Genomic DNA, 23,783 nt, shown 5'->3' with positions numbered 1-23,783 from the left:
CATTAAATATAACTAAATTAGATGGTCACCAGCTTACTTGTTCAACTTAAAAATTAATCTAGACAAAATGTTATTAAAGGAGCATATATGCAGATATTCCAGTTTACTTTAACATTTTGTTTGAAGGTATCAGCTATTACAACAGGTAAACACAAGAGATTGTAACTGATGTTTGTTTGTATTTCGTGGATCAGAGGCGATGAATGAATAAGGGGTATGTCAAAGAAAAGGGTTAAAAGTTAGGTTAAAGCATACTGCATATCACAAATTCCATGTTTAGGCAGTTGTACAAGCAAGAACAGGGTTCAGACCTGAATTACAGAAGATAAAGCCATAAAGCAGGCTCTGTTGAATCAGCAATTGACCATTTTGAAAAGTTTACTGTATTTTATGGAGTAAAGCATATAAATCTAAATAATGCACACATCTAAATTACAATAAAAGCATTACATAAACTATGAAATTAAAACCCATCTCAAACATCTGAGTCCCTCCTGCCTTTCAAATGTCTTTTATAATGGGAATTAAGAATTATAAAGGTGCTTAGGAAGTTTGCTTAGTTCTATTTACTGGTGCATGTGATACACCAAGCTAAGTAGAGGTAATATCGCTCTGACCTCAGCAAATGTTGGACTACAGTACTGTGTGACAAGCAAAGATAATCACAAAAATTACTTATACAAAAAAATGTGCCCACATAAATGGATTTTTTTTTTTTTTACACACAAACATACCAGAATATCACAATTATATAGCCAGCTACCATCAATCAACTAAATGGAATAGATAACTTATTATGATATGGCAAATTAAAAAAAACCCTCCAAACCTATCAGCCTTCTCAGCATCTTCCATTGGCTTATTTTACAGTTGAGAAATATAATTCCCTATGGCAAGGGCTAATAGTGTTTGTTAGAAGGGATGAATAAAAGTTTCATCAGACATGGGTTTTAAGAAGAATTTTAAAAACATAGGTGGAGAGGCAGTGATTCAGTTAGGAAATTCCAGAACTTCGTATTAACAAGGGAGTCAAAGATTATTGATGGTAGGCAGGAATATGGAACCAGGCCACAATCAGATCAGCCATGGAGCAGGCTCGAGGGGCTGAATGGCCTACTCCTGCTCCTAATCCGTATGTTTGTAGACTGCCAATAGTGTAGCTACCAATGGTGGGACAAAAGCAGCAGCGATACACAAAAGACCAGAATTGCAGGAATAGGAGTACTTAGGTTGGACATTATTAGAGATGGGAAGGGACAATTCAATGAAGGGATTTAAACATGAGAATTGTAACCTGGAGGCATTGGGGAATTAGAAGCCAAAGTAGATCAGCAAGCCCAGAGGTGATGGGTAACAGGGCTTGGTGCAGGATAGGATATGGACAGCTTTGGATGAAGTGAAGCTTAAGGCAGGTGGAGAACGCGAGGTCAGCTAGGAGAATACCAGGAGTCTGCAGATGACAGTTTTAGGAGCAGATGAGTGATATTACAGATGTCAAACTAGCAGGCTGGCATCAAAGAGGCAGGGGAACAATCAAAAGGGGTGGTGGAGAGGTAAATCTGGGTGTCACATAAGAAACATAAAAGCAAAACAATTTGAAAATACTATACTTGCCTTGTGATTCATAACACATCAATTCATTTGTATTTAAATTCTTGCACAAACAACTTAATTCAAACAGAACATGAACAAAGTTAAAGCAAGATTAAATTTTGATTCAACTCCTGCAAGTGTGAATGTTCTGGCACCTAGTTTCTTCATTAGGGGGGAAAAAAAAAATCAAGAGTTGATACGATGTCAATCTTATTTACAGCACAGATTATTGAGGACTACTTCAGCATGCAGGAATAGAGCATTACTTTACCTGGAAATGCTGCAATAAGAGCTTGTTTGACAAGTCCCAAAATATTGGAAATTTGCTAGTTTAGTAAGCTTTATGAGATTTTGCTTACATGGGCTTCTCATATCTCAAAATCTTCCTCTAAAAATTAACAAGTAATTTAGCCAGAACATTTACCGTAGTCATTTAGAAAACTCTGGATTAACGCTGAAAAATAACTTAAAGCCAGGTATAATCAATTGAAATATTTCAAAGTTAGGCTAATCAAAATAAAGTCAGCTCATATTTAACAGAACTTTAATAAATTGTTGATAGTAATAATTCAGTTACAACACTTATGCTTATCCTCTTAAATTACTTTTGGTATTATTTAATTTTCACATAGTACAAATGCCAACAATAGTTGCTCAAACCCAACTGGCACACACTACTGAAAGAGTTACAATTTTAAAATGATGTACAGGACTTTGGATGCTTGTTCTACCTGATTACAAATTATTTTCTAACAAAAGAAATTATTCATAAAAGAAGCACCATAGATTGTACAGGGGTATGCTGCAGTTACTAGCTTAGAATTAGTAGCAGCGTTTTTTGTCTGCCAGATGTCTGGATTGTGGAAATTCATTAACATGTTAAAAAAATCTCCAAGTCAAACTATCGACAAAATCTAGACCCACGAGGGTTTCTGTTTGTTCAACATGGAGTGCACACACGTCTCACAGGGACCAAATCTAATTTACTCAACTCCAAAGAATTTTCAAACTGGTTGGCATGGTGCAGTGTGTGGATGCAGGGGAAGTTTATTTAGTTAAAACCATGCCAGTTACCAGAGTGACTCCCCACAGTTTGTTCAGCTAGATTACCATATGTACCTGTTAGGACATTGGCTTTCAGGAGCTTCTGGAGTGGACTGGGAAGACTGCTTGCCTCCAGTTACAGGTATAATCCTCCTGGATTTTTTAGTGAGCAAAATCCCTACCCTAGTCAATTAATCAACAGCACCCTGGAGTACTGCAGACCTGCCAAGTTCAAACATTGTAAAAGACAGCCACATAGGTTTCCATTTATTGAATACTCATTCCACCAAATGCAGATCAGATGCAGTTGCACAATTGAAACCAGCAAGCTAGAGGAAGGACATCTATTTGATCCCGGGAAGTGCTATGAATTTGCCTAGATAGCTGGACAACTAAAAACATTCTCTGGGGTACAGGTAATGTGACATGGCACAATAGTTGAGAAGTCAAAAATATGTAATCAATAGCAAAGAAACACCAAAGTTCTCTAAGTAATTCCTTCTAGCAAACATCATTCCACACTAAAGCTTCCAAATCAGCTACAAGAAAATAGATTATCCTGAGCTCAGTCACAGTCAGCTTGTACTAACTTTAAAAGCAACAATCCAAATAAACTGCAGTGATCGGCATGTTCGCAGTACATTATACACATGATTTAAAATTGTATACTTCCCACCACTTTCCCATTATAAATTCTTATGTCCATATGACTGATGGAAACCATCTATATAGATTATGAAGTAATTTACTCTACCTTCAATGGAGGCACTAAAATTCTACCACAAGTGGCAGAAATATACACGGTCAGCTTCCAGTTTATAGGTGTAACAAATCTAAGATTCGAGATATAAAAAAAATAGAATCCCTGGTCTAATTAACATCCACACTCTAATACTGTTTCACTTGAAGACTATATTTAGTCCCTAAACTATAATAAACTATATATAAGACTATATTTAGTATTATTTGAAGGGTCACGAGGACTCGAAACATCAACTGTACTCTTCTCCGCCGATGCTGCCAGACCTGCTGAGTTTTTCCAGGTATTTCTGTTTCTGTTTTTGTTTTAGTCCTGACTTCCCTTGCACAATGACACACGAGGTTGATTAGTGGCCTACCTTCCATCAAGCCCAAATATTTTCTACAACCTTCCTGTCCTGGATTATTTATGTATTTCAAAAATTAATGTTTGTGCATGCTGCCAGTCAACTTTTTTTCATTATAATTTCTATGTACACATGTATAATGGGAATTGTCTATGCAAACCTGTCATGCTTTAATGATACTCTTGTTGCAGTGGTAGTGTTATAGAACCTTAGCTTACAGCTCGGTTCTCCTCAACCTATGCTGCCAAGTAATTCCTGTATTCCAACCAGTTCACAAATTATCAGTTTGTTCATCCAAACAGGAAATGTATGACTTTAAAATGGAGCCTGAATTATACTTGATCAAACTCTTTTCCCCAACTCCACCATCAAAATACTGTATCCAGTCTTAAATCCCATGTGCAGTGCCACAAGAAATTGACTGGTATGTAATTTGTACTTCACCAATTAAACATTGGAATTTTTCATGGCCATGGAATAGAATAGGATACATACATCTGTACAATGCAATATATTCTTAAGTTACATTATAAAACAGACACATTTTTATAATAAATACATTTTGATGTTACAAAATTTACTACATTTGCCAGAATTTATCAACACTTCATGCAAGTGAAGCATCTACTTACTAATGACACATGCATTAATCCTTCTCAGTAAACAAAACTGAGCAATATTCTCCGAGGTATGAAAATTAATCTCTCCCATTATGTTCCAAAAGTTGAGAAAATCAATGAGCCATAACCTGTTGCAATCCTCTTTCATTCCCTCTTCCCATCAAGAAAATGACTGATGTTCAATGTTAACATTTGCACCAAAAAATAGCACAAGCAAGCTGGATCAGTAGACAACAAAGTGAAGTTCACTTCAAAGTGAATTAATGAAGTTCTTTCTTGATTGTATGTATATGTATATGTGTATATATATATATATATATATATATATATAGCCCCATGCTTGCGGACTGGTGCTTCTCAAGCTATATATAACCAATTGTGTCTCTCTAATGGCAAGAGATGCCTTTGTGTTCTATGGCTAATTATGGTTACATGATTACTAAATCCACAAGTGGTATCTGTTCATCTAAATTACCGATAATTGAATTTTGAAAATTTGTTACTCTTAACCCTGTGAACGCAGCCAACAAACTGCCTTTTCAGATTACAAGATAGTGCCCATGTAGTATGATAAAATTTTGTTTGTAGACATCTATTTATTTATTGGTGCACTGCTGCAGCAATCAATTGGGAACTAGTTTGTTTGTTTTAATATTAGCAGCCTAGATGATTTCTGACAACTTAACCTATCAGTGGATTGAAAAATAATGTTTTAAAATCTATTCTTGAATGTAACTTTGAAAGTCCAAAATCCACGTAGCCATGAAATCAGTGCCAGTGTCTAAAGGTTAAGATGATATCCGAGAAAAGTAGGCACACTCATTGCTGTGTGTGCAAAATAAGAGCCCTATATTTGAATGATAAAGTCCAAGACAAACCCAATACTGGTGAACACCTTTCCATGAAATGAGTGGCAGTGACAGCGGCCCACTTCCTTTTAGCAGCCACAAGGAGCAATTCCTACTGTTCCTACTGGTTTCAAATGCAGGTTAGGTTTATTTTCCAAAACTTACTTTGTTGGTTGACTGCTTTTCTTGAATGCATCTTGCAATGGGGACCTCAAACAGGCACTGGACCCTTTGTATAAGCAAATAAGGGGTCCAATGCCTGTTTCAAGCATAGAAACTGTTCACGGAATTTATGGTAGGTAACACACATCCAGCTCAGTGTATTACAAGTTTAGGAGTCTGTTAGTTTCCTAAGTTCTAGGCCAAATGACCCTTCATGTTTCTTTCAGCACAGATAAAAACATGTGGTTTTAACTGTCCAGTTATTGAAGGAGAGCCGAGGAGTTCTCCCTGGTGTCCTGGTCAATGTTTTTCTCTCAGCTATTCATCCTAAAAACATGAGAATCACTGTTCTGCTCTCCTAAGCAAGTAAATTAGCACACCTCTACCTTGAGGCCTCTAATCTACCTGGCCGTTGGTACGTAGAAAATCTGGTGATCTAAACGTACAGGATTACAAAAATAGTATCATGTAGTGCTGATTCTCAACAAGCAAATTTATTAGTTGCAGCATTCCCTATGAGAAACTTGGTCTTAAAAGTGTATGGAGAAACACAGTAGTATTTCATGTCACTGCAGCAACAGTGACTACATAATCTAGTTTGGCATTTGAAGGAGTGCTGCACACAGATGTGTCACCTTTTGGTTGTGACTTTAAACTAAGGTTCCCTCTTGTCCCCATGAGAAAGTTAAGAGTCCAATATCGAAAGAAGAGATGATTTCTCAATCAGCCCTAAAACAATTTATCTTACTGTTATTTTTGGGATCTTCTGCTATGCACAAACTGGGTGGCATATTTTCATACATTATAATGCACAATGTATCCTTGGTCACTGGAAAGCCCAACTAATCCATGCTGGTGCTAATTCTCCACTCAAACTTCCTTCCATCATTCCTCATCTAATGCTGGAAGTATAACGCTCTATTCCCTTAAATGCATCCATACTATTCACCTCAACTACTCCCAGCAGGAGTTGCACATTCGCACTGCTCTCAAGTTTTTTCTGAATTCCCTATTTGACTTCTTGGTGACTATCTTATATTGAAGGTCTCTAGTTCTGCTTTGCCCCACAAGTGGAAACACTCTGTCAAAACTTTAAATACCTCTATTATATCACATTTCAGCCTTCTCTTTTTGAGAGAGAAAACACCCATGTTGTTTACTTTTCCCAACAGGCATAACCTAGCAGTTTTGGTATCACCCTTGTAAATCTTTTCTGCAGCCTCTAATCCTTTTTATAATACTGTATACAATATTCCAAGCGTGGCCTAACCTAGGTCTGACACAAGCGTGGCCTAACCTAGGTCTGACACAAGCGTGGCCTAACCTAGGTCTGACACAAGCGTGGCCTAACCTAGGTCTGACACAAGCGTGGCCTAACCTAGGTCTGACAAAAGCGTGGCCTAACCTAGGTCTGACACAAGCGTGGCCTAACCTAGGTCTGACACAAGCGTGGCCTAACCTAGGTCTGACACAAGCGTGGCCTAACCTAGGTCTGACACAAGCGTGGCCTAACCTAGGTCTGACACAAGCGTGGCCTAACCTAGGTCTGACACAAGCGTGGCCTAACCTAGGTCTGACACAAGCGTGGCCTAACCTAGGTCTGACACAAGCGTGGCCTAACCTAGGTCTGACACAAGCGTGGCCTAACCTAGGTCTGACACAAGCGTGGCCTAACCTAGGTCTGACACAAGCGTGGCCTAACCTAGGTCTGACACAAGCGTGGCCTAACCTAGGTCTGACACAAGCGTGGCCTAACCTAGGTCTGACACAAGCGTGGCCTAACCTAGGTCTGACACAAGCGTGGCCTAACCTAGGTCTGACACAAGCGTGGCCTAACCTAGGTCTGACACAAGCGTGGCCTAACCTAGGTCTGACACAAGTTTAGCATAACTTCTCTATTCTATCCCTCTAGAAATAACTCCTAGTGCTTGGCTTGCTTTCATTATGACCTTATTGACCTATGTTACAACTTTCAACATTTGTCCATTTGTAACCCTAGAACCCCTTGTTCCATTAAAGTTCTTCTTTTCCAAATATGTGACCTCCTTATTTTTCTTACCAAAATGTAATACCTCATTGCATGCTCTTCCTTGCTGTTCATGTACTTTCTTTATTGTAATTTTTTCCTTTGTCTTTATTAATCCTTGGTGCCTCATTAGAGTTGAGTTTGTTCCAGCTTTTAGTGGAATATGCTTACAAGATACTGAAAAATTGCTAATCACTTGAATTTCAAAATTTAATTCAACTAATTGATTAATAAAATGGTCAGGGCCTGAATCCAGGTTAACAGAAAGTGAAGAAATGGAAGATCAGGTGTTCTTTTAACTGCAAAAGCTCTGTCTTTTGCCGATTTTAAAATCTTGGAATCCATGACTTCTTCACATAAGTGCCAGCAGTGGTCATTAATACTATTTCACCAAGGCAAGCATGAAAGCTCAGCCCAATGTTGTCCTTATCAGACAATCTTTTGAGGAGGTGTCACTGGGTAATGATTAATATTGGTTGTTTTTTTCCCTTCCACACCCTTAAACAAACTATGACACTTCTATTGTTCCACAGCTGATATCAGTTAAATAGTACAGATTATATATCATATCTAGCATCTTGTGGTCTGCAAGACAGCTTCACACCTGGAAACAAAATTTACCAATGGAGCTGCCCATGAAATTTAACACACAGATTACTATTAGTTTTCAGCATCAGAGAACTTCAACTCCACAGCAAACCATTTAACCCCGTCAATTTAACTTCCAGATTCAAATTTACAATGCTAGGGCCATCTGGCTATTTAGGTAACAGTCAAAACTGATGGTGCACATATTAAACCAGATCTCTTTCTTGTTAAACGTCCTTTTTGCAAAGTTACATCAATACACATTCCTAGAGACTGGTTGAACTATCAAAAATCTAAACTGATAAACCTGCATTCGATCTCTTTTTGCAAGCCTGGGCTCAGACTTTAGCTATTTGACAAATTAGGTGAATTAAATTGTTTAGAACTGTACTCGTGAGAAGTTATACATGTTATACTAAAAAAATTTGGCTGAACCAGTCCAGATTAACATTTATCCTTCACGCGAGCAAAGAGTTATAATTGCATCTACCCACCTTGTTCCCATTTCCTTCCAACTCCTTTTCCTCATCTACCAATCTAACCTAATCTTGAATATTAACAACTTTTGCCACAATGACTAATCCTGAAATTGAATTCCATAGTCTCATAACTAATTTCCATCATTTTGTCCCTTTGCTCACTACAACAAACAGCATAAGCCGATATCAAGCAACTCAATGGTTAGTAGATTCAATGCTCTACTCCAAAATATGGAGAATTTTCCTATTGGTTAAAATAACAGAAGATGAAAAATTCATCTTGCTCATAAACAAGTGAAAGTTTGCATCTGCGTTTTCATTTTTAGCAGTAGAAGTTTATTGATATAAGCCACTTCCGAACAAGATAGTTTTTTAAAAACGAATCCAGAATTTGGACCACAAATTATTGCCCTTACAATAGATATTCAACTTGAGTTAAGATATTAAATACACTATCTCTGAAGTCTTGGAAGAACATTCTCAGGCCATATGCCAGTGATCTACTCTTCATATGAACATAGTACCCACTCCCCAAAAATCATATGCTCAGGTTGAACTATTTTTGGAGCTACAGAGATCATACTGTAGCAATTTTGCCTGGTTCATCAGTACTACACACTACGGCCTAAAAATTATTGTGATCTGGTCTAATTGTATTCTAGTGTATGCTTTATTTTCAGTTCTTTGAGAAACTGATAGCTAAGTGCTTTCATGCTTCTTTCCAAAACAAGGCTTTCAAGCTTCTTGCCCAGTATCTTCCTTCAATTCTCATTGAACTGGGTGGAAAATTTCTCTGTCCAGTGAAATTGTAAAGAAGTACTTTAGAAATGAACAGACAACCTTGTTACATGTAGCAGAGCAAATCTTTATGAATGGTTACATTGCCTAAGGTTTTCAGAATCATGATCATAAACTAGGATGTATATTCCCGCCCAAAAAAAATTTGCAAGAGGTTGCTTCCAGCCTACATCTATCCTATTGATCAAAAATATTTATAATTGAAAGCCAAGATATTACAAAATAATTAGCACATTAAAATTCTGTAGTTCAATGAAGAGTGCTGGAGGGCATGCCAGGAGCACCAGGCATACCTAAAAATGAGGTGTCAACCTGGTGAAGCTACAACACAGGACTATTTGCATGGCAAACAGCAAGTGATATACAGAACTAAGCAATCCCACAACCAACAGATCAGATCTAAGCTCTGCAGTCCTCCTACATCCAGTCATGAATAGTGGTGGACAATTAAACAACTCACTGGAGGAAAAAGCTCCACAAATATCCCCATCCTCAATGATGGAAGAGCCCAGCATATCAGTGCAAAAGATAAGGCTGAAGCATTCGCAACAATCTTCAGTCAAACGTGCCGAGTAGATGATCCATCTCTGCCTCCTCTGCATGTCCCCAGCATCACAGATGCCAGTCTTCAGCCAATTCGATTCACTCCACCTGATATAAAGAAACGGCTGAAAGCACTGGATACGGCAAAGGCTATGAGCCCTGACAATATTCCTGCAATAGTACTGAAGACTTGTGCTCCAGAACTTGCCACACCCCTAGCCAAGCTGTTCCAATACAGCTACAGCTGGCATCTACCTGACAATGTGGAAAATTGCCCATGTATGTCCTGTACACAAAAAGCAGGACAAATCCAACACCAGCCAATTACCACCCCATCAGTCTACGCCGAATTATCAGTAAGGAGATGGAAGACGTTATCGACAGTGCTATCAAGTGGCACTTGCTTAGCAATAACCTTAGCAACAACTGATGTTCAGTTTGGGTTCTGCCAGGGTCACTCACTTCTGATCTCAAACATGGACAAAAGAGCTGAACTCCCAAGGTGAGGTGACAGTGATTGCCCTTGACATCAAAGTAGCATTTGATCTAATGCAGCATCAAGAAGCCATAGCAAAACTGAAGTCAATGGAAATCAGGGGGAAAACTATGGTGGCTGGTGTCATACTTAGCAGAAAAGAAGATGGTTGTGATTGTAGGAGGTCAATCATCTCAGTTCCAGGACATCACTGCATGAGTTCCTCAGGGGAGTGTCCTCGGTCCAACCGTCTTCAGCTACTTCATCAATGACCTTCCTTCCACCATCAGGTCAGAAGTGGGGATGTTTGCTGATGATTGCACCATGTTCAGCACCATTCACGACTCCTCAGATACTGAAGCAGTCCATGTCCAAACGCAGCAAGACCTGAACAATATCCAGGATTGGGCTCAAGAAACAAGAACTTATAATATTTTTCTTCTGGCAATAACCCTGGCATATTTTCTTATGTACTGGAAGTCAGGCTGTGATTGAATTAAGATCTAGCGTGATGGCAAGGGTCTAAAGTCAACAGTAAGAAGTGGTTTTGATATGTCAATGAACCAAGTGAAACTTCAATCAGAATTTTACATAAAGCAATAACAGGAGTAGTTTGAATTAAGTTGTTTTAGTTCAAAGAGGGACATATGTAGATTGTAAAAAGGTGTAAGGAAGTGAGGTAAAGATAGGGTAAGTTTGTCTTTACAGGTCTGAAAGCTAAAGTAAAGGACAATTTAATCAATTCTGAGAAGAAAGTTTTTCTGAAGAGACTGGTTGAAACAATAGAGAGATCAAAGGGAAGGAGCGCATTTAAGGAAATACTGAAGCCTATGTGACGAGGTAGCTGCTTAGATCTCCCAGAAAACAGCAAGGTAGCTGAAGACAGTGTGAACAAGGCCCGACTGAAAGAACCAGTTGCTGTCGGCCTCAAAGGACACACCATGGAAAAGGCACTGTATGATAAAATTACTGGACTTCTATTAGATTTTAAAATCAATAAGGATAGTTGCTGAACAGAAAAGGGAAAGGTTAGCTCTGGGGATAGTTAAGATTTGGGGAACGGTTTTAAAGCACTGTTTACTGTGTGAAGCTCTTGTGTTTAATTGTAATTTTATTTTCCTTTACTCTTTTAAGAAATGTTTACCATAAAACCATCACAAGTAGTTGAGGAAATCACTTCCTAATTTCAGAACTGTTCCTGATACTATACAATTTGTAAAAACTGTTTTGGCAGCCATTTCAAGTGTCCATCTGGGATTTGAGCAGCTTGGCATTTACCATCTGCTGTTCCATAACAGGCTGACAAGAGGCAAGTAACATTCATGCCACACAAGTGTCATGCAATGACCATCTCCAAGAAGAGAGAATCTAACCATCGTCCCATGACATTCAATGGCATTACCATTGCCCAATCCCTAATTATCAACATTCTGGGGGTTACCATTGACTAGAAACTGAACTGGATCTGCCACATAAATACTGTGGCTACAAGAGCAGGTCAGAGGCTAGGAAACCTGCGGCAAGTAACTCACCTCCTGACTCCCCAAGGCCTGTCCACCATCAACAAGACACAAGTCAGGAGTGTGCTGGAAAACTCTCTACTTGCTTGGATGAGTGCAGCTCAAACAACATTCAAGAAGCTCAACACCATCCAGGACAAAGCAGCCCACTTGATTGGCACCCCTTCCACAAACATTCACTTCCTCCACCACCAATGAACAGTGGTAGCAGAGGGTGCCACTTAAAGGGCACAATGCAGAAACTCAACAAGACTCCTTAGTCAGCAGTTTCCAAACCCACAACTGCTACCATCTAGAAGGACAAAGGCAGCAGAAACATGGGAAACCTGGAAGTTCACCTCCAAGCCCTTCACCATCCTGACTTGGAAATATATCGCTATTCCTTCACTGGTGCTGGGTCAAAATCCTGGAACTCCCTCCATAACAGCACTGTGCGTGTAACTACACCACAAAGACTGCAGTGACTCAACAAGGCAGCTCACCACCCCCTTCTCAAGGGCAATTAGGGATGGGCAATAAATGTTGGCCCAGCCAACAACACCCACCATCCCATAAATTAATTAAAAAAATTTACCCTCCCTCCACAATTGTTAAAACAAAAGTTTTCACTTGTGGTTCCCTGAATTTCACCAGGGCATCTTGCATCTGATGGAACACACCTGTTGTATCGATCTTCTATTGTAACCTGTTAAAATTGAATAATAAATAAGCTAGGAACAAAGCCACTTTCTAAACAAATCCGACTTTTACTAGCTATGCCTCACCCTTGCAGATGAAGAGGAAGACAAAATCTCAAGAAATGTTATCTAAAGGTTTGACATACCATTGCAAATCAACTGGTGAACCTTCTGGGCTAATTTGTCAGCAAAATCGTATCGAAAGGAAACCAGCACTTTTTCAAGGACAACTCTTTTAGTATTGTAGTGGTAATGGCACTGGACTAGTAATCCAGAGGCCCAGGTTAATGCTTGGGGGATATGGGTTCAAAACGCACCAAGGCAGCTGGTGGAATTTAAATTCAATTAATAAAAAAAAACTGGAATATAAAGCTAATCTCAGTGATGTGACTGTGACAGCTATCATCAATTCTTGTAAAAACCCATTTGGTTCAATGCCAACATCCTATGAAAGAAGAAAGAAAAAATAACTCCTTAAAAAAAAGGACAGATGTATAAAAGCAAGGAGGAATGCAATTGGTTAGGGAGAGAGGATACACTTGACACAGTTGGCTTAAGCGGATTGAATGCATCAAAAAATCTTTCGGCCAAACCAATGGTCTGATGGTTTTGTATTTGTACCTGTAATTCTGGATAATGAGATGAATCTAGCTAAATAATCAACAAAACCTTGGAATGTCAAAATTGGCTTTAACAATTAGGATTATATCTGGAAATGTGATAAAATATCTTTATCATAGCAAGCCATTTTCTCTTAAGCTGATAAAAACAAAAAAACTGCGGATGCTGGAAATCCAAAACAAAAACAGAATTACCTGGAAAAACTCAGCAGGTCTGGCAGCATCGGCGGAGAAGAAAAGAGTTGACGTTTCGAGTCCTCATGACCCTTCGACAGAACTTGAGTTCGAGTCCAGGAAAGAGCTGAAATATAAGCTGGTTTAAGGTGTGTGTGTGGGGGGCGGAGAGATAGAGAGGTGGAGGGGGTTGGTGTGGTTGTAGGGACAAACAAGCAGTGATAGAAGCAGATCATCAAAAGATGTCAACGACAATAGTACAATAGAACACATAGGTGTTAAAGTTAAAGTTGGTGATATTATCTAAACGAATGTGCTAATTAAGAATGGATGGTAGGGCACTCAAGGTATAGCTCTAGTGGGTTTTTTTTATATAATGGAAATAGGTGGGAAAAGGAAAATCTTTATAATTTATTGGAAAAAAAAAGGGGGAAACAGAAAGGGGGTGGGGATGGGGGAGGGAGCTCACGACCTAAAGTTGTTGAATTCAATATTCAGTCCGGAAGGCTGTAAAGTCCCTAGTCGGAAGATGAGGTGTTGTTCCTCCAGTTTGCGTTGGGCTTCACTGGAACAATGCAGCAAGCCAAGGACAGATATGTGGGCAAGAGAGCAGGGTGGAGTGTTAAAATGGCAAGCGACAGGGAGGTTTGTGTCATTCTTGCGGACAGACCGCAGGTGTTCTGCAAAGCGGTCGCCCAGTTTACGTTTGGTCTCTCCAATGTAGAGGAGACCACATTGGGAGCAACGAATGCAGTAGGCTAAGTTGGGGGAAATGCAAGTGAAATGCTGCTTCACTTGAAAGGAGTGTTTGGGTCACTTCCTCTCTCCTCACCGTCCAAGGACCCAAACACTCCTTTCAAGTGAAGCAGCATTTCACTTGCATTTCCCCCAACTTAGTCTACTGCATTCGTTGCTCCCAATGTGGTCTCCTCTACATTGGAGAGACCAAACGTAAACTGGGCGACCGCTTTGCAGAACACCTGCGGTCTGTCCGCAAGAATGACACAAACCTCCCTGTCGCTTGCCATTTTAACACTCCACCCTGCTCTCTTGCCCACATATCTGTCCTTGGCTTACTGCATTGTTCCAGTGAAGCCCAACGCAAACTGGAGGAACAACACCTCATCTTCCGACTAGGGACTTTACAGCCTTCCGGACTGAATATTGAATTCAACAACTTTAGGTCGTGAGCTCCCTCCCCCATCCCCACCCCCTTTCTGTTTCCCCCTTTTTTTTTCCAATAAATTATAAAGATTTTCCTTTTCCCACCTATTTCCATTATATAAAAAAAACCCACTAGAGCTATACCTTGAGTGCCCTACCATCCATTCTTAATTAGCACATTCGTTTAGATAATATCACCAACTTTAACTTTAACACCTATGTGTTCTATTGTACTATTGTCGTTGACATCTTTTGATGATCTGCTTCTATCACTGCTTGTTTGTCCCTACAACCACACCAACCCCCTCCACCTCTCTATCTCTCCGCCCCCCACACACACACCTTAAACCAGCTTATATTTCAGCTCTTTCCTGGACTCGAACTCAAGTTCTGTTGAAGGGTCATGAGGACTCGAAACGTCAACTCTTTTCTTCTCCGCCGATGCTGCCAGACCTGCTGAGTTTTTCCAGGTAATTCTGTTTCTCTTAAGCTGATACTTATGCAGTAAACAAAAGGGTCAAGGTGAGGAATATGAGCCAAATGACTTGAATGCTATGAAACTTCCCTACCATTATTTTTCCAAAAAGAAATGTTTGCCTACAGAATTTGGGGGAAAAAAGTGTAAAGTTTTTTGAAAAGTGTCCAATTAACTTGGAAAGGAACAGTGTAAATATATATTTTAGCTTACTGGTTTAAAGATACAGAAATATCTCAGTTATACTACTTACTTACCACTTGACAAAACTTGCTTTAAATGAAAGCAATTGCTTACCCCCCACAATTTCTTTTACTTTATATACATAAATAACTGGCATTTTTTTTGTCTTGCAGAATAATGTATTAAATTTACAGTATTTGCAGAAGCTGCAGAAACTAGAAGAAGCTCGTTTATTACTTTCTCAACTCCTTACTTCTCACAGCAGATTTGTAGATTTTTCTGAAGTTGTGTTTGATTCCGGCATTGTGCAGAGAGGATATTTTCTTCACAGCTATTTGTACATGTTTTGCACTATTGTAAATTTTCTGTTTGGTTTGAGAAAACTTTGAATATTACAATTCCAAAGAAGCAGGAATAACTACATACACACACAGTTTGTTCACAGTAGCTAGGACTCATTACTTCCTAACTCATTCATATGGTCATGGAATAATATTGTTCCACAAGACAAGTGAAACTTCAACCGCCATGATAAATTTCTCTCAAAGATTTTTCCACAAGAGCCAAAAATCTCTAATCAAGTCAAATGTGCAACTCGAGCATCATACTACAGATTACATAATCAGTCTGAGACTGAGTTTAGTAAATGTCTCAAACTGTTTTTTGTGTTTGTTATAACTATATTAATTAGCTATTTACACCTGAATAAGGAAAATGGCAATTAAAAGAGTATCAACAATTATACTTACACTGGCTCAGAAAAAGCTATCCAATTAGTTCAATTTTCCTGCCCTTTCCCTATAACCCTGCAAAAGCTTCCTCAAGTACTAATACAATTCCTTTTGAAAAAGTTATGTTGAATCTGCTTCCACCTCCTTTCCAGGCACTGCATTCCACATCATCATAACTTACTGCATAAAAAATATTTTCCCCAGCTTGCCTCTGGTTCCTTCGTTAATTACTGTAAATCTCTCTGTTGGTTCTGCACTCTTCTGCCATCTGGTTTACTTTATCAAAACTTTGTGAATATCATCAAATTTCTTTTTAACTTTCTCTGCTTTAAAGAATAAAGCAGTTTCTTAAGTCACTCCACTTAACTGAATTCTTTCATCCAATTAGTTTTCCTAGTATGTCTTCTCTAGTGATAATGATTGTTTTAAGTTCCTCCCTCCCTTTTGGCCCTTTAATTTTCTACTATTCTTGGGGTGCTTTTTGTGACTTCCACCACGAAGTGAGATACAAAATACTTGTTTAACATCTCTGCCATTTCTTTGTTTCCTATTATCGATTCCCCAATCTCATCCTCCAAGGGACCAAAGTTTCTTTAGCTACTCTTTTCCTTTTTATACACCAGTAGATAAATACTTGTTATTTAAGCCAAATTTTTTCTTCACCTACAGGCAAGTACCATTTTGGATCTGCAGTATTTTTGACAGCGATGCAATAAATGCTTGCTGGAGCCAAAAGGTTCATGTTCCACTCGAGACTTGAGCACAACAGGTTGGCAATTCAGTGAAGTACCGAGGGTGCGCTGCACTGTCGGAGATACCATCTTTCAGATGAGAGGTTAAACTGAGGCCCCATCTGCTCCATCAGGTGGGTGTAAAAGATCCCATGGCACTATTTTGAAGAAGAGCAGGGACGTTATCTCCAGTGTCCAGGCCAATATTTATTCCTCAATCAGCATCACTAAAACATTATCTGGACACTAACATGTTGATGTTTGAGGGAGCTTGCTGTGCACAGTTTGGCTGCCACATTACAGCAGTAACTACACTTCAAACTTCGTTCATTGGCTATATTGGCTATAAATACTTTGGGGTGTGCTGGATGGTGCATTATTGTTTTTATTCAGAAGTCAGGAAAACTAAATGCTAGGTTCATAAGAGTAGACATTTGAACTCAAACACCCAAAAGTACAATTACAAACTTTGCCCTTCCAACAGATTATGTCTGAAAAAAGCATTTGAGCCATATAACACCACGTCTTGGTTGAATTACTGGTATGTTGGAGCTGTCACCTTACTAGAAGCAAAATTTGCACAATGCTCTACCTGGTAACAAGATAAATTTAGTTAATATTGTAACACAAGAGGTATTCATCATTTAAGAAGGTAAGTTACAAAGATTCAAGTTACGGAGTCTTCATAGCAGCGGTTTCAAGTTTAAAATATCAAGTTTATACTGCTGTAACTATATATTACTGCTCATGAGTATCAAATACATTATCGGAAAGGCTATAGCGCGTAATAAGAGAAGGGAAAAGAAAAAAAGGGAGTCAATCAACTGTTATAATGCGTGCAGACTGAAAATAGATTTGATTTCAGGTGACCGCACAGCAACCAACAAGTCTTCAACCAGAAAAGAAAACGCTGCGAGAATTGACTATGCAATGTCAGCTGAAGGAAGTTCTTCGCTACGGTATGTTATATTGATCATTTAAGCACATAAACAGGGCTCTTCGACGAAGAGACATCTACCAGCGCTGTGAACTTTTAGGTGACAGAACGCAAGATTAATTATACACCGAGTGGCAAGTCTCTCGGTGCAAGACATAAAACAGACCGCCTCGCTGAGCCGGGTGAGGCAAAAACTAAAGTGAACTGATGTGTGTGTAATCCCGCACTAGGCGTTGAGAGTACAGCCAAAGGAGGCCTGTCCGCAGGGCTACCCAAGGGCAAACGCTACCGCCCTCTTTATGAAAAAACACACATCCAGCGACCAACCTCTGGCAAACGTGCCCCAGGAGATGACACTTTGTGCAAACAAACGCTATCTTATCACGTCCACTTCGTTTTCCTTTTTGGTACCTGTTTGCTTTCATGCCGGGTTCCTCTGTAGGAAAACGTGCAGCAACCTCCGAATAACATTTTTAACGGCGTTTAAAAAAACAGAAAACATGAGCTACCTGCCGCCTCGTCCGCCTCCGACAAAAATCATCCACAACAAATTGTCAAGTGCTTAGAAGGCAACAGAAAGCAGTACCACCAAGGCGGAAACGCAACCGCCCCAACCGATTGACAACAGCATCGTCCTATCGACGCGCGCGATTCAAGGCGCTGACGCGGGCCTGTGACGTTTTCGGACCAATAGGAAGGGGGAGGGATTTGTGGGCGGGACTTTTAAGGATGGAGGGGGAGGGGCGGAGAGCGCGCACGGAAGCTGGAAGGCTGCTCGAGCTTCGTCAACCGCCGCCGCTCCGGACTTCAAATCGACGCCGTGATTTTTTTTCTCTCTCCCTTCTCTCTCTTTTCTAAAAAAAAGTCGACCTGGCGGCAGACATTGACAGTTAGCGTGCCAGAAGCGCCGGATGACTGGCTGTGTCGGAATTATTTACTCACCGGGAAGGGTTCAGAAGCGGAGGCCTGTCCGTCAGCCGCCCCCTCAACACCACCGCAAAACAAACGGCTGAGTGTTCACCGCGCCTGCTCACCACCTATCGCGAGACTTGATTCAAGTCGCGGACCCGCCTGCAGCCGCCAGCATTTCCAGGGCTGCAACCTGAAAGCCAGCTGCAGCCAACAGCTTGCTAGTACAGTGTTCCCTCGCGTATATCCTTAAATCAGTTGCAGCCAGACATCTCTGCCAATGTTTCCTAGGTCGCAGCTTTAAAAATACTTGCAACCAACAGCTCACCGATATTTCCTGAGCTGCAGCCTTAAAACCAGTGGCCGCCAACAGCCTGTCAATGTTTAGAGTCATCCTTGAAACAGTTCCAGCCAACAGCATACCAACATTTCCTTGGCTTGCAGCCTTCAAAATAATTGCAGCCAACAGTTTACCAATATTTTCTGAACTGCAGCCTTAAAAAGTTTGCAGGAACTAATAACGCCAAAAAGGTTATAAAGGGGAAAATAACATTTTGAAATGCAAATAAAATATTTTAAAATGAAAGGCATTTTGATCTGCCATTCTTAAAAAAAAAAGAACTACATATTTATATAAGTTTGTAATCATTGTCACTATAAACGTCACTCCAATGGTCTTCAAGTCTTTGTTTTAGTAACTAAACATCACAACTGTTTTATAACCAGACAACGAGTGAGCAATGTTCTGTATTTAACATGTTATGACTCATATTTTAAGCAATATTTGTAGTGCCATAAATGAGCATGGGAGATCAGGACCAGATGTTACATATAAATTCTGTGTAAACATAAATATAATGTGAATTTACTTAATAGAAATTCAACAGGCTCACCACTCTCCTCATCTCAGTCCTAAATGGTCTACCCTCAGACTATGACTCCAGGTTCTGGACTCCCCTACCAGTAGGAACACCCTTCCTGCATCTACCCTGTCCAGTCCTGTTAGAATTTTATAGGTTTCTATGAGATCCCCCCCCATTCTTCTGAACTCCAGCGAATATCATCCTAACTGACTCAATCGCTCCTCATATGTCAGTCCCACCACCCCAACAATCAGTTTGGTAAACCTTCGCTGCATTCCCTCCATAGCAAGAACATTCTTCCTCAGATAAGGAGGCCAAAACTGCACACACTACTCACCAAGGCCCTGTATAATTGCAGCAAGACATCCCTGCTCCTGTACTTGAATCCTCTCACTATGAAGGCCAACATACCACTTGCTTTGTTTACTGCCTGCTGTGCCTGCATGCTTACCTTCAGCGACTGGTGTATGAGGACACCCAGGTCTCGTTGAACATTCCCCTCTCTCAATTTATAGCCATTCAGATAATCTGCCTTCCTGTTTTTGCTACCAAAGTGGATAACCTCACGTTTATCCACATTACACTGTATCTGCCATGCATGTGCCCAATACCCTGAGGAGCTCCTGCAGCAATGTCCTGAGATGGAGATGATCGACCTCCAACAACCATCTTCCTTTGGGCTAGATATGACTCCAAGCAGTGGAGAGTTTTCCCCCTGATTCCCATTGACTCCAGTTTTGCTAGGGCTCCTTGATGCCACACTCTGTCAAATGATGCCTTGAAGTCAAGAGCAGTCACTCTCACCTCACCTTTTGAGTTCAGCTGTTTTGTCCACGTTTGGACCAAGACAGTAATGAGGTCAGGAGCTTTGGGTCTGGTGGAATCCAAACTGAGCATCAGTGAGCAGGTTATTGCTGAGTAAGTGCGACTTCATAGCACTGTCAATGACCGCTTCCATCAGTTTGCTGATGATTGAAAGTAGACTGATGGGGTATTAATTGGCTGGGCTGGATTTGTCCTGTTTTTTGTGGGCAGAACATACCTGGGCAATTTTCCACATGGCCAGGTAGATGCCCGTGTTGTAGCTGTACTGGAACAGCTTGGCTAGAGGCGCGGCAAGTTCTTCAGTACTATTGCCAGAATGTTGTCAGAGCCCATAGTCATTGTAGTATCCAGTGCCTTTAGTCATTTCTTGATATCATATGGAGTGAATCAAATTGAAAGAGGCAACACTTGTAATTCCACAATAAAGGTCATGGAGGAGACCGAGTTGTAGTGATTTAACAATTGCACTGTGAGAGGATTAGAGGTTGTGAGCTCTGAGGCAATGTGATCAGAACAACAAGTTGTATTTCATACTGTCCTTGACTTCTTCCAAGGACTTCATCTGGGAGATCAGGAACCTGATTATAAAAGACAAAATTGGTACTTTGCTCCTTTTGTGCAGGCATACCCACACTAGTCATTGGGAAGGCTGCCTCACAAAAAACTTCTTCCCCACCACCTCTCTCAACCCCTTCATTGTCTTTGGCTTGTCAGACTGCTTATTGGACATTTAGTACTGGATGAGCAGAAAATTCCTCCAACTGAAAGTCAGAAAGTCTGAAGACATTGTATTCCGTCCTGTCTACAAATTTTGTTTCCTAAGGGCAGAGTTCTTAGGTCAGCGAGTGGGGGGGTGGGGCCCGCTCGCTGATGTGTAAAATGGTCGGGCGGAACTCCCGAAGTCAGCCTGCATCATTTCCATTTTCAAGTCGATGGGGATGCAGTCAAATCAGCTGTGCACCCGCCAACCTGCCAACGGCCTATTGAAGCCATTTAAAAAGTATTTAACATAATTAATGGACCTGCCCGTCCAACCTTAAGGTTGGCCGGCAAGCCGGGAGCCCTGGCGAGCTTAAGAAAAAGCATGAAACCTCATCCATGGGCGGGATGAGGTTTCATGAAGGTTTTTAAATATTTAATAAAGGTTTCACTGAAAGTGTTGGACATGTCCCAATTCATGTGACAGTGACACATGAGGGGACACAGGGAAATTTTGTTTTTGTTTCTTTAACATTTTTAAATTTGGAGCCGATCTCCCTGAGGCAGCGCTTAGCCTCAGGGAGATCAGTGTGCTCTTTCGCGCGCATGTGTGAAAGAGCGCACTCTGGGCTGAGGGAATCCACCCACCGCCCACACAGGGAGCACATAGCGCTTCCTGCTGGACATCACACTGGGTGGGCCCTAATGTAAAATGGCAGCGTGCCTGCTCCTGCACTCCCCCACTCATCCACCCCCCACCCCCCATCCCGGATGGGGAGAAAATTTTCCCTAGGGCTGAATCTTACATCCCATGGGTGGGCGCGCACACGATCCTAATGGGCATAAAATCGCATGAGAAGATGTTGGGCAAGTGTCCTGACGTCATCGCGCACTCACGTGATATTTCGCTCGGCAGGCATGCGCAAAAATTAGATGCGTGCCCACCAGCAATTAAGATGACAATTAAGTCCAATAAACAGTGCAATTGTCTATTCTCTCTCTGTTACATCCTCAAAAAATTCAATAAGGAAGATTTTCCCCTTTGAAATACATGCTGACTTTCATTATTCATTATTATATTTCTCATGGCTGTTCTTCAATTCTCTCCTGTGGTAAGAATTCCATGATTTTTCCATTGTTAAACTAACTGGTCTATAATTCCCTGGACATTTTAAGTCCCATTTTTAAATATAGGAATTAGATTAGTTATCTGCCAGTCCTCTTGCACTACCCCTTTAACCAAAAGTCAACTGACAGGCGACTGGAAGCTCACAGTTACCTTCACTGAGTGAACTGAAGTGCCCTGCAAAGCAGCCACCCAATCTGTGTTTGATCTCCTTAAGAGACCACATCATGAGCAGTGTAAACTGTATACTAAATTGGAAGAAGTACAAGTAAATCGCCTTTTTGGGGTCATGTATGATGGGAAGAGTGGAGGTAAAAAAGGCAGGTGTTGCATCTCCTGCACTTGCATGGGAAGGTGCTGGGAGTGACTAAAGAGTGGACCTGCTGAAAGAGGAGGAGAGGGGGAGATGGATTCAGTGGTGGTATCACAGAGGTGGCAGGTATGGTAGAAGATGATCAGTTGAAAATAGAGGCTGGTGGGTGGAAGGATAGATGGAACTGTATTGTGGTTCTGGGAGAGAGGGGAAGGGGTGAGAGCAGAGATACAGGAAACAGAATGGACATGCTCAAGGGCCCCATCAACCGTGGTTGAGGGGAGTTCTTGGTTGAGCAAAAAGGAAGCCATAATGGAAGCACTTAAATAGAAAATTGCTTTGTCAGAACAGATGCAATGGGGATGGAGGAACTGGGAGAATAGAATAGTCATTTCATGAGGCGGGGTAGGGAGTAGAGGAAGTGTAATCAAGGTAGCTGTGAGATTCAGTGGGCTTTTAGTGGATATTGGGCAGTGGTCTAACCACAGATAAGGTGCGAGAGAAATCGAGGAAGGAAAGGGAAGATTGGGAGATGAACCATGTGAAGGTGAGAGAATGGTATAAATTGGAAGCAGGTTGATGAAATTTTCAAGTTTGGTGAAGATCAGGAAGTGGCACCAACATTGAAGTATTGGAAAAAAGGTGAGTGATGGGACCCAAATAGGACTGATTTCCCATGAAAAGGCAGACAAAGCTGGGACACATGGATTCCCATCAGCAACCTTTTATTTGGAGGAAGTGAGTGGACAAGTTCCTCAATGTGAGAACAAGCTCAGCCAGGTAGAGGAGCATGGTGAATATTGATATAGAGACTGGTTGGGCCTCTGTTCAAGGATGAAGCGGTGAGTTCTTAGGCTGCATTGGTGGGGCACAGAGGTAAAGAGAGATTGGATGTTCATGGTGAAAAAGAGACACCTAAAGCTAGGAAACTGGAAAATGTTATGGGGTGGAGGGGGTCACCAGCGTCAAAGATGTTGGTGGGGAGAGACTGGATAAGGGGAGAAAAAGTAAATTTGATATCGTAAGGAATCAGCTGTAAGGGGCAAGAACGGACTGAAATTATATGTCTGCCAGGGAAGACCTATTTGTAGATCTTGGGAAGGAGGTAGAAGTAAGTTCTGCAGTAATTTGCTTTTGTAATAACATCAGTAACTCCTCCAGTGCTACATGGAGGAATGAACCACAGATTTTATTTCTAGCAGATGCCCCCTTTGTTGACTTGGGATGATCTTGTTTTACAGAAACTTAATACTGGAATGGTAGTCACAGCTACAGGAAGAGCTGTCTTAGCCCTTGAAATTGTCATTATTTCTTTAGTAAAGTAGCAACATCTGTGACATAGCCAGTTAGAAATGGTGTGATGTGTAAACACAATTCCTCTGATACTGACAACAGTGAATTCACTCCTTGCAATGTTGTGGGATTTGAAGTTGTGCCCTCCAAACTGACCCCATCCAATTCATGCAGCACTATAGGAACAGCCAAAAGGATTCCATTCACATACTTTTGTAACTATTGTGGCAGCAGGAATTCCTCAGGCTCAAGAAAAGTAAC

At 40.8% G+C, this 23,783-nt stretch overlaps 1 protein-coding gene across 7 annotated transcripts in view; it reads right to left on the bottom strand.

Moving 5' to 3' along the window:
• LOC121287096 (oxysterol-binding protein-related protein 2-like) overlaps positions 1-18,516 on the bottom strand; it is a 74,079-nt gene extending 55,563 nt beyond the window's left edge. For 2 of the 7 annotated variants that reach the window (XM_041204625.1, XM_041204624.1), the window contains exon 1: positions 18,437-18,506. The gene's annotated coding sequence lies outside the window, so the exon portion shown is untranslated. Of the gene's footprint in view, positions 1-17,905; positions 17,923-18,003; positions 18,115-18,436 lie in introns of those variants that run through there. The other 5 variants (XM_041204621.1, XM_041204622.1, XM_041204623.1 and 2 more) reach the window with 5 other exon arrangements.
• Between the last annotated feature and the right edge of the window lie 5,267 nt (positions 18,517-23,783).

The sequence above is a fragment of the Carcharodon carcharias genome, chromosome 14 (genome assembly GCF_017639515.1).
Source record: "Carcharodon carcharias isolate sCarCar2 chromosome 14, sCarCar2.pri, whole genome shotgun sequence".
NCBI classification, from domain to species: domain Eukaryota; kingdom Metazoa; phylum Chordata; class Chondrichthyes; order Lamniformes; family Lamnidae; genus Carcharodon; species Carcharodon carcharias.
Note: the sequence above shows the minus strand (reverse complement) of the source record. Positions and strands in the feature narration are given on the sequence as shown.